Source organism: Lontra canadensis, unplaced genomic scaffold (assembly GCF_010015895.1).
Source record: "Lontra canadensis isolate GAN:19392208 unplaced genomic scaffold, GSC_riverotter_1.0 scaffold35, whole genome shotgun sequence".
Classification (NCBI taxonomy): Eukaryota; Metazoa; Chordata; class Mammalia; order Carnivora; family Mustelidae; genus Lontra; species Lontra canadensis.
This window is the reverse complement of record NW_022631029.1, coordinates 16274163-16285423: the sequence shown is the minus strand read 5'-3', so window position 1 is coordinate 16285423 and position 11261 is coordinate 16274163. Positions and strand designations below refer to the sequence as shown.

At 36.4% G+C, this 11261-nt stretch overlaps 1 non-coding gene across 1 annotated transcript; it reads left to right on the top strand.

The window, feature by feature from the left end:
- The first annotated feature begins 9750 nt into the window (after positions 1 to 9750).
- LOC116874132 lies at positions 9751 to 9943 on the top strand. The gene has a single exon (XR_004383937.1). It is a non-coding gene; the product is annotated as a U2 spliceosomal RNA (small nuclear RNA).
- The last annotated feature ends 1318 nt before the right edge of the window (positions 9944 to 11261 follow it).

Genomic DNA, 11261 nt, shown 5'->3' with positions numbered 1-11261 from the left:
GTGTTGGTAGATGATGGTGTGGAAGGAAAGCTTTTCAATGCATACCTTACCTTTTGAACTTCAAACATATTCAAAACTAAAAATGATATAAAATAAATAAGAATGAAACAAAGCAGAATAAAATAAACATTAAATCAAAGTGTGAGCAACATAATACACAAGGCATAAGAAAATGAGGGTTAATTTGATGGGATGAAGCATCCTTCTGGGATCAGTGCATGCCCCTCACTTGCAAAATCAGTTAGATAAGTTTCATGTGTTTACAGACAGAATCACAAATGAAATAAGGGAATCAGGCCCTAGCCTCTGTCCCTCATCTCTCTTGCAACTATCTCTATTCCTACTTGGTCTGAAATGTCTACAATAACTTGTAGCTATATCACAAACTGGAAGCTATAAAACCATCCCATAGATTTCTCCATCTTATTATCAAGGAAATTTGGTCACTTGGTCAAATGCCTTGCCAAAGTAATCACTATACCTCACATTAATATTTTGGAAAGCATTTAGACCAAAAAAAAACCCCCAAAAAAACTCAGAAACAAAAACAAATATAATTAAGCAGTATTCCTTTATTCAACAGGTACTTATTGAGTGTTTACTGCTAGGGCACTGTTGAAGATGGTAGGAGTACAGTAAAGGTTAAGACATATGTGATCATAAACCCCACTGAATTTGTATTCCAGTAGGAAAGAAGCCAGGCAATAAACAAATAAAGTCACTGCAGTATAATTTTATATAGCAATAAATGTCTTAAATAAAAACAATAAGGTAACATTTCATGACTATTAACCTGGATAGGGCTTCCATACAGAGCCCCAAATGATAAGACCACACTGTCTTTGGCATTTCCTCAGTCCACTGGTCTCGTGAATAATCAGAAGAAAAAACAATACTATTTTGGCCTGACTTGAAAAGCCTGTGTTCAGAATGAGTCATCACCAATTTTTTTTTCCCCCAATTATCCACAAAAAGTAATTTTGAATTACTTCAGATCCAGATCAAGCTTATTAGCCAACTGCTTTTTTTTATCCTCTCCTTTTGAAAATTAGGATGCCAGACCCTACCCAGGATCCTGGAAATTCTCTGACACTCCATGATTTCTCAGAGATTACCAGCTACAACTGCAGTTCTTTGATCAGGGCCCTGGAATGGGAGTTGCCTATGACTTTTCATCTAAGCTCTAGTTAAGGGCCAAGTGTTCTTCTTCAAATCTCTCTTGGACTTGAATTCTCTTTTTACCGATTTTTAGTCCATCCTTCTGGCTTGAAGATCATTCTCCTTCTAGAAGAACAAAGAAATCAAAGCAAAATCAAAGTTGGAAGGCACTGCCTTTTCTCGCTTATTTTCTAAGCATTACATTACCTGCCCCAAGCAGGTCTAGCCTTTCTTTGTGCTGCAAATATAGCTTGAAAAATCCTTTTGGGCTGTTCTGAACTATCCCATAAGAGTAGATCTTCTAAGAAATAAGCTCTCATTTGTTCCTTTCTATGAATTTTTTTTCATCTGTTGAGACAAGTTTACTACCTCTTCAACTCTTAAAATTTGCATGAACAGATCATTTGTTGTCAGATCACTGTTTGTTATGATCACACACACAAACACACACGTACCTCACACCAATTTCAAAAAACTAAAAAGTCATCAAAGAGGAAAGCCAATAGAGCTGTAGTTTCATTCACTCCAGTGGCCTTGTATGACTTTTCCCTAATTACAACAAAATGCCTGGTGGGCACAATATGCCTCCAGAAATATTTTTATTCTTTTTTTGAGCCTGAGTTTTGTTGGTTGAAACAAAGCACTGTGATCTCTCTTTTTTCCCTCTGGAGGTTTCTTTCTTTCTGGTTTGATACTTTATTAAGATAAAAGGTGAACAGATTTTCCTTCGTTTCTTCTTCTTACAGAAGTTCACAAGACCTATCCAAAAGGATAATATATTTGGCCTTAAGGAGTGGTTGGGCCTCAAGCATTTGCACACTTTCTTGCTGGCTCTCTCTTTGCAGATGACCACCTGAGTATAGGAAAGGAATTAAAAAAAAAAAAAAAAAACCCTCACATGAAAATAGGTTTTTTAAAATTGAGCTAAAATTACCTGAAGGGGCCATCTAAACACACCCTCAGAAAAGATAAAGCTACCTTTTTCTCATGCTCTCTCAGCTGGAAGAAAAAAACTTCAGCATAAAGAACAGGAGGGCCACCCATTCCACCTCAGAGAATTTACTGCCCAAAGCCAGCTGTGAAAGTATAGACCAAAGATTTATCTTCCCATCTGCTTGTCTGACAGTTTGCCAATCACTGAGGTACATGCTCTCTATTCTCTCTCCCCTCTCTCTTTAATTCAAGTAGTTTTCAATTGTATAAAATAACCAGTGAAAAGAAAAATCTCTAAGCACTTTGATTTACCATACCAGAATCTGACAAGATAAAACTGCACAAAATTTTACTTATAAGCAAACAAAAATGTAATGCAAACTTCAGATTAGAATAACATCCTTTCTCTGGAAATTTCTTAACAAAGAGAGATGTTATCTAGTAAAATAAATTGGGTTTTTAGCTTGGTGTTATTGGGAAATAAATCTCTCTTTTCAAGATTTCTTCTCATCAAAAGTTTCTTCTTTTTCCCATGCTCCACTTCTTGTTTCCTTCTTTTCTTTCTTTCATTTTGGCTTTCCTTGTTAGAGACAACCTAACTTACACTGGTCAGGCTAAGGGTCACCTAATTAGTCCAACTTGGAGACCTAAAACCTTTATTTCCTAATAAGCCATATTTATTTTTCTGAATCCAGATTTTGATTCCACTAAAACAACTCTGTGCACTTTGGAGAAGAGAAAATATACATCAAAGTTAAAGTCTATAAGGAAAAATTAAAAAATATATACCCAAATTTAAAACTAATCAAAAGTTTGAAAGAAAAATAAATGACTGGGGTGAAAAAAGATACTGCAAAGGATCCTAATTCAGAGAATAATCAGAAGAGTAGAGTCTACCCAAGCATCTCATTGTGAAATAAAACAGTATATTTTGTTAAGAGTTGCAGAATTGGCTTTTAAATTACATTACAATGAATTTAAATCATCTTAAAAGGACATGCTAAACCGCTGGGATTTGTGGATTTATTACTGCAGCATAATTTAGATGCACCTCGTTGTTAAAATAGAGATGTAGTGAAGATTAAAAAGATTATACATATTGAAAGCACTTAAAATTATCATCATCAGGTGGTGCCTAATATGGTGCAAAATAATAATAAAGTACTTTGCACATAGCTAAGACTTCAATAAATGGCTGCTTTTGTTATTGTTAATGTTTTTGCTTAAGTCCTGCTTCTCCTCTTCCCATGTCACAGGCTGCTCTTGATCCACTCTGACTCCCACTGTCAAGGAATTTATTACTATTGAGGAAATGTCTCAATCTCTTAGGTATGGAATATGCGTCAATTGGTGTTGAAATAAGTGTGGTTTTGTGCCAATGTAGCCTGCCACATGCCACTTGGAATCATCACCCTCTATATCTGAACCAGAACAGGTCTTTTCTCTATTTCTCTCTCAATCTCTATCCTGACAATATGTCTCTTGCTACTCCATCTGCCTCTGGGTTTTGCATCCTTGTTCCTTGCTTTGTGATAATGGATGTTTCCTTGCCTACTTTTTGACAAAAAGTAACTGCCAAGTAGAGTCCAAGTTGAAAAGTGTTCTGTAGGGACAAAGAAAGAATTCCATGACTTTTTTTTTTAAAGATTTTATTTATTTATTTGAGAGCAAGAGAGAGAGCATGCACAAACGGGGTGAGGGGACTCCCTGCTGAGCAAAGAGCCAGATGCTGGGCTCACTTCTGGAACTATGGGATCATGGCCTGAGCTGAAGGCAGACACTTAACTGACTGAGCCACCCAGGTGCCCCAATGACATTTCTTGCAGGAGTTCAGGAATTTTAATTTAGCTATTTTACACCCACTATCATACAGGGCATGAATGCTCACTATAGGGACATGGCAATGATGTCCAAAAAAAAGGAGGAGGGGAGGAAAGAGGAAGGAATTAAATATAGGGAAGGAAAATTACAATATGTATATTACATATATATATATACACACATATTATATATATATGAATATTTATTAGCCCCTTTGATAAGCACTGTATATACATGTATATACATGTTTCTGAATATCTATTTCTGATATATCTATTTCTTCTATTTCTGAATAGAAGACTTTAAGGGGCAACTCTGGACAGTTTTCCAGAACATCTGGTTAAGTCTCTAAGTTTCATGCAATTAAAACAAAGAAATGGGATAAGAGCCATTTGTCAATGGTGTCAAAAGTTCCATGTCCCATGCAAGGTCGTGTAGAAATTAAGACCCTTGTGCACTGCTGTGGCTATGTAAAATAGTGCAGCCACTGTGGAAAACAGCATGTCATCTCTTCCCCCAAATTAAACATTCAATCACCACATGATCCAGCAATTCTGCTTTCTGGTATACTAAAATAATTGAAAGCAGGGTCTCAAACAGGTATTTGTACACCAATGTTTATAACAGTATTATTCCCAGTGACCAAAAGGTGGGAAAAACTTAAATGCCATTAAAGATGAACGGATAAAAAACATGGAGTACATACATATTATTCAGGATCAAAAAGGAAGGAAATTTGGCATATGCTACTCCACTGATGAACCTTGAGGACATTATCCTAAGTGAAATAAATAAGCCAGTCACAAAAAGACAAATATTGAATGATTTCTTTGTATGTGGTACCTAGAGTGATCAAGTGATCTAGCTGGGGGCTAGAGGGAGGAATGAATGGCCAGTGGTTTAACAGGTACAGAGTTTCAGTCTTGTAAGATGAACAAAGTTCTGAAGGTGGGTGGTGGTGATGGTTGCACAACAATGTGAATCAATTTGATGCCACTCAAGTGTCCACTTAGAAATGGTTAAAATGATGAATTTTAAGTTATGTACATTTTACTACGATTTGTAAAAGAAAAGTTCCACAAGCCGTAGACAACACACACTGAGGTCTCCAGGAAGGACCCGCCTGTGGGAGGTCTGTGCTCTTCATTCTGATGGATGGGGAACCACAGTCATGAGGAAAGGATGAAGATATGGATGACACCGGTTAAAGCAGAGCAGCCAGGCAATTCAGTTGGAAGTATTCTGACATTTAATTTAACTGAGGTTTCCCAAGCATTTGATGTTTGCTTCCTTCAGGAAGAATAGACGATTTCCATTGCCTTGACTGTTCTGTCCAGTAGAGTGTGTGAGTTCTTTCCAGCTCTGCTTCAGAAAGGAAATACAGATGGTAGTTGCTTTCTTCCTGTCTTCATCACCTTGCCAATAAAGGCAGCTTCCTTTCCAAAGCGTCCCTGTCGCACATGTCATGTGTTTCCCCCCCTTCCTCTCTCCTTTTATTACTTTTTTCTCTTTCAGACATATGGAGAGACATGTGTCGGAGCAGACACAGTTTCCTATACCACTGCCAAAGTTAGGGGCACCTCTGAAACTTAGGGAATTGACCTTAGGCCTGTAAAACTGATTAAGAGGGTAGAAGGAAGTCTGAAATTCTAAGTGAGAAGTGGTATGTGAGCAAACTGTAGTCTGGCAGAACTAGGAAATAACTCAGGCCATGCTGATGACGACACCACAAGCTATTCTATGTCACATGGCATTAAAATATCACAAGGCTGGGGGTGCCTGGGTGGCTCATTGGGTTAACGCCTCTGCCTTCGGCTCGGGTCATGATCCCGGACTCAGATGGAGCCCCGCATCGGGATTCCTGCTCAGCAGGGAGCCTGCTTCCCTCCTATCCCTCTCTGCCTGCCTCTCTGCCTACTTGTGATCTCTGTCAAATAAATACATAAAATCTTTAAAAAAAAATCACAAGGCTGTTCACTGATGCACTGACTGTATTGGGGGTAGGATGCGGAGAAAATGCTACCAAAAAAGTGTATCAATCAATGAGAGACCCATGAAATATATTTTGAAACATCCAAAACAGGTGCTACAAAATGGCCTTGCGTGACTTAGGAAAAGTGTGCCCCCTGGTGGTGGGCCCATTGCAAAAAGCCAGACCGTCCCCCACCCGACCAACCAGGAGGTCAAAAATGCAACAGCGCGGGCTCTCAGGGCCGCAAGCTGCAGGGGCAAAGGCTGCAGGGGCATAGGCTGCAGGGGCATAGGCTGCATTTCAGCTTCCAGACACAATTTGCTCCCAACCTGCAATGCATGGAGCCATTAAAAAAGAAAATCCTCTGAGATACATAATTAAGTAAAATGAAAAACTGAGAAGAATTGTTTTTTATATACAAATGTATGCATGGGTTATTTCTGGAGAAGAAAAAAAAAAAATCTGTGAGACTGGTGCTTACCAGTAGTAACTCTGGGGTTTGCAGTTTCAAGTGACAGATGAGTGAGCCTTGTACATGGAACGGAATGCCAGACAGGCTGGTTGGGGCAGGAGTAGGCAGTTTTTTTTCTTCTTCTTATTCCTCTTCCTTCTCCTCCTTCTCCACCTCTCTACCCTCCTTCTTTTCTTTTCAGTCACATGAGGTTGCATGCTTTGAATCGGAGAGCATGAGATCTCCATCAATGTCATTTTCCTCAGTTTGGGGGATAGCATTTAAACCAGGAGAAATGTTAAAAATCCTTAAAAAGTAATTTGGCTCTTTCTTGCTAAAGAGCACCACTGGCTACCAGTTTTCACTTAAATTAACAAGGGCTGAGGCCTCATTTTGGTTCACAGCCTTAAGAATTATCTCCAAATATTTAATTGAATTATTTTTCTTTGGCTTAAAATCAACACCTTCCTTTGGAAGAGAGAGTGGGAAATGTAAGGCAAAGTAGGTCAAGTCTCAGGTTCCCCACTTTTGTTTGCCACTGACAGTTAGGAGGCATATGAGTCACCTGTTGATTTCGTTACTTCAGAGAACCCTGAATAAATACACTGTCTAATAGGCTAGTCTCTCTTCATCAGCCAAAGTTTTCCTTATGAACTTACACCCAGCTTGTCTAGTTAAAATTAAAAACTGTTATTTGTTATTGTAATGCTATTAACTGTATACTCTATAGCATAATTTAAGCTTAGAAGTTGAAAATGTAATTTGGGGAGAATAGAAATCTTTGTGATACTATGGAGTCTTTTTCTATGATTGAGGCTTATTTTCTATCTTCCAGGAGTATTTCATATCTTTTTCGCTCATCCAAACATTTCTTGTTAAGGTTATTCCTATATGTTGTCCTTTTTGATATCACCATAAATGCTATCTTTTGTCCATTATATATCATGTTTGCTAATTGTTTGCATACAGGAAAGCTACTGCTTTCTGAATAAATCATTCCATCCCCCACAACTTTTAGAAGTTTCTTTTTCATTTGTGGTAGTTCTCTACTTGATTTCCTGAGTTTCCCAGGTATAAGAACCTATCTTCTGCAAACATTGGTAGTTTTTCCTCCACCTTCTCTGATTTTATATTAGTAACTACATAACTTTCAAAAATTACTTTGGTTCAGCCAAACGCAGTATTATATTAGTGATAGTGATGGACATATTCAATCTGTCTCTAACCTCCACAGGTATACCTCTAGAATTTTTCCTCAAACCAAAATGCTGGCTTTTAGGCTGAGATAAAAAATTATTACATGTTAAGAAAGAATTCACCTGGTTTTATTTGTGTACCAGATTTTTTTTTAATTGCAAGTCACTACTGAATTTTCTCAAGTTATTTTTCAGTAGCTATCAAATGATGAGAGGGTTTTTTCCTTAGATCTAATGAATATTTATATTAATAGATCTCCTAAGAGTGAGCCATCCTGGCATTTCCAGGAGGGAAGGGAATGACTTCATCATGATATATTCTTGTATTCCTTTTTATATGTGTGAAACATAGCATACATATAGAGAAGTGAACACATGTATGTGTACTTCAATCACGCAATAACCATTAACCACTATGCAGGTCAAGAATCAGAACATTGAAGTATTGAAGAAGCCTCCATGTTTCCCTTCCTAATAACAAACTCTCCCCTTTCTTTTTGGAGGTAACCACATTTCTGATTTTTCTGATAATAATTTCTTTAATTTTCTTTATAGATTTAGTGATGTCTTCTCAATTTTGAACAACTAGAATCAATAATACATACTATGTTTTGTCTAATCTCTACCTAGGTAAGACTGATATGTTATGGCAGACAGCTGTGGGTTTTTCATTTTCATTGCTATTTAATATTTCATTTTATAAATGTACCAAAATTTATATATTCATTCTATTGCTGGTGAACATTTGGATGCTGTCTACATTTGGGTTATAAAAACACTGCCTGTGTCTATGAACTATTTTATATATATATGTGTGTCTATATATGTATATATGTATATATATGTATGTATATATGTATACATATATGTATACACATATATGCATTCATGTGTTCATGTGTCTATGAACTATTTTTATATATGTATACATGCATATATATGTGTGTATACATATATATGCATATATGTGTGTATACATATATATACATGTATACATATACATGTGTATATATATATATGTGCTTATTTTTCTAAGATATATATGCAGGAACAGAAGTACTGAGTCATAAGACATACATATCTGCAACTGTACTTGATAATGCCAAATTGTTTTACAATGGTTATATTAATTTACACCCCCATGAACTAGTATATGATAGTGTTGATTGGACCACATCATTTTCAACACTTTTTATGTCAAACTTTTTAATTTAAGGCAAACCATTAAGTGGTAATCATATCTCATAGTGGCATTAATTATATTCCCCACTATGAATAAGAATGAGCACCTTTCCGCATGTTCACTAGCCATTTGGATTTCTACTTTTTTGAAATTTTCATTTTTGAAGTTTCCACTTCCAATTTTATTTGTTTTTCTTTTTCTTACTAATTAGTAGGAGGGGAGTTTTTTCAAATTTTTATTTAAATTCTAATTAGTTAACATACAGTGTAATATTGGTTTCAGGAGTAGAATTTAGTGATTCATCACTTACATATAACACTCAATGCTCAATACAACAAGTGCCCTCCTTAATACCCATCACCCATTTAGCCCATGCCCCCAGCCACTGCCCATCCCCCCAGCCGCCTCCCCTCCATCAACCCTGTTTGTTCTCTATAGAGAACATATATATATAACTCTATATAAGAGTCTCTTATGCTTTGCTTCCCTCTCTTTTTTTCCCTTCCCCTATGTACATCTTTATATATTTTGTATATGAATCATTTGTTGGAAAGATGTGTTAGAAATATCTTCTCCTGTTCAGTGGCTTATCTTTTCAGTCACTTTGTAATATCTTTTTTTTTTTTTTTTTTGAGAGAGAGAAAGAGGGAGAGACAGTGAGCACAGGCAGACAGAGAGGCAGGCAGAGGCAGAGGGAGAAACAGGCTCCCCGCCGAGCAAGAAGCCCGATGTGGGACTCGATCCCAGGGCGCTGGGATCATGACCTGAGCCGAAGGCAGCTGCTTAACCAACTGAGCCACCCAGGCGTCCCTCACTTTGTAATATCTTTTGATGAATACAATTCATAATTTTAATGTAGACAATTTTTTAAAATCTTGTTTATAATAAGTTTTGTGTCCTCTTAAATGAAACTTTTATGTACTCTATGATCATTAATATATTCATCTGTATTGTCCACTAGAAGATTTTCTTGTATTGTCTGTCCTTATAGATCTTATTCCACCTAAAATAAATTGTTTAAGAATACAACTTTGTTATCGCTTCTCGGCCTTTTAGCAAAGATCAAGTGTAGTATCTTTTTTTATCAGTTTAATATCTGATATGTCCTCTATCCGAGGACAATATATTAAATGGATTTTTGAATTAGGAGATGGAATAGGAGCTTATATACTCCATCCACTCCACCATCAACCTGGTATTGCAGTACTTCCAGGAACGGTGCACCCCCTTCAGGGGGAATTAACTGTTGTGCAAAAATTGGAATTTAAGAAGCCTTGTGTTCGGTTTTGTCACTGTGCTGCTTTGCTCTCGGTAATAAAAACTTACTGCATTCGGAAAAAAAAAAAAAGAAGAGAACTTTATTTTCTTCATATGGGTACTTAATTGTCACAGCAAACTTTACTGAAAAGATTGTCCTTTACCTACTGTTTTGCAATGAATCCTTTGTCATATAACAAGTGTCAATATGTCTATAAGATTTTTATTCAATTCCATTTGTTGATTTGTTTTTTCTACACTAATGCCACACTGACTTAATTACTCCAGCTCTTTAATAATTCTTAGGATCTCCTAGAGCAAGTCTATCACCTTATTTTTTAAAGAATCTTTTGGTTATTCATGGTTCTTTTCTTAACATATAAATATTAGAATCAACTTACCAAATTCCTCAAAAAATACCTTTTGGGATTTACATTTTAATTGCATTGAATGGATACATCTATTTGGAGATAACTGACCTTTTAAAAATATTTAAATCTTTAGTTCATAAACAGGATCTATGCCATCCTTTAAGTCTTTTTTAATGTCTCACAATAAAGTTTTATACCTCTCCCTATAAAGGACTTGCATATATTTTGTTATGCTTATTTCTAGGGGTTATTGTAAAAATTTTATCTTTTTTTGATCATATAGTATGCATTACTCATTTTATAGGAAATTGGTTATAATCTTAATTAGCAGATGTCAGATTTTTTAGTCACATAACATAAAACCATCTTAACCATTTCAAAGTATACAGTTCAGTAATAAAAGTATATTTATACTGTTGTGCAACCAATCTCCATAAATTTTTTATCTTGCAAAACTGAAACTCTACCCATTAAACAATTCTCATTTCCCTTCCCCTCAGCTTCTGGCAACCACCATTCTACTTTCTTGTAAACAATAGTTTTTTGCTTACTTGATTTTTTTTTTAAAGATTTTATTTATTTATTTGACAGAGAGATCACAAGTAAACAGAGAGGCAGGCAGAGTGAAAGGGAGAAGCAGGCTCCCCATCGAGCAAGAGCCCGATGCAGGGCTCCATGCAGGGCTCCATGCAGGGCTTGATCCCAGAACCCTGAGGTCACGACCTGAGCTGAAGGCAGAGGCTTAACCCACTGAGCCATCCAGGCGCCCTGCTTACTTGATTTTTTTTTTAATTTATTTATTTATTTTTATTTTTTATAAACATATATTTTTATCCCCAGGGGTACAGGTCTGTGAATCACCAGGTTTACACACTTCACAGCACTCACCATAGCACATACCCTCCCCAATGTCCATAAC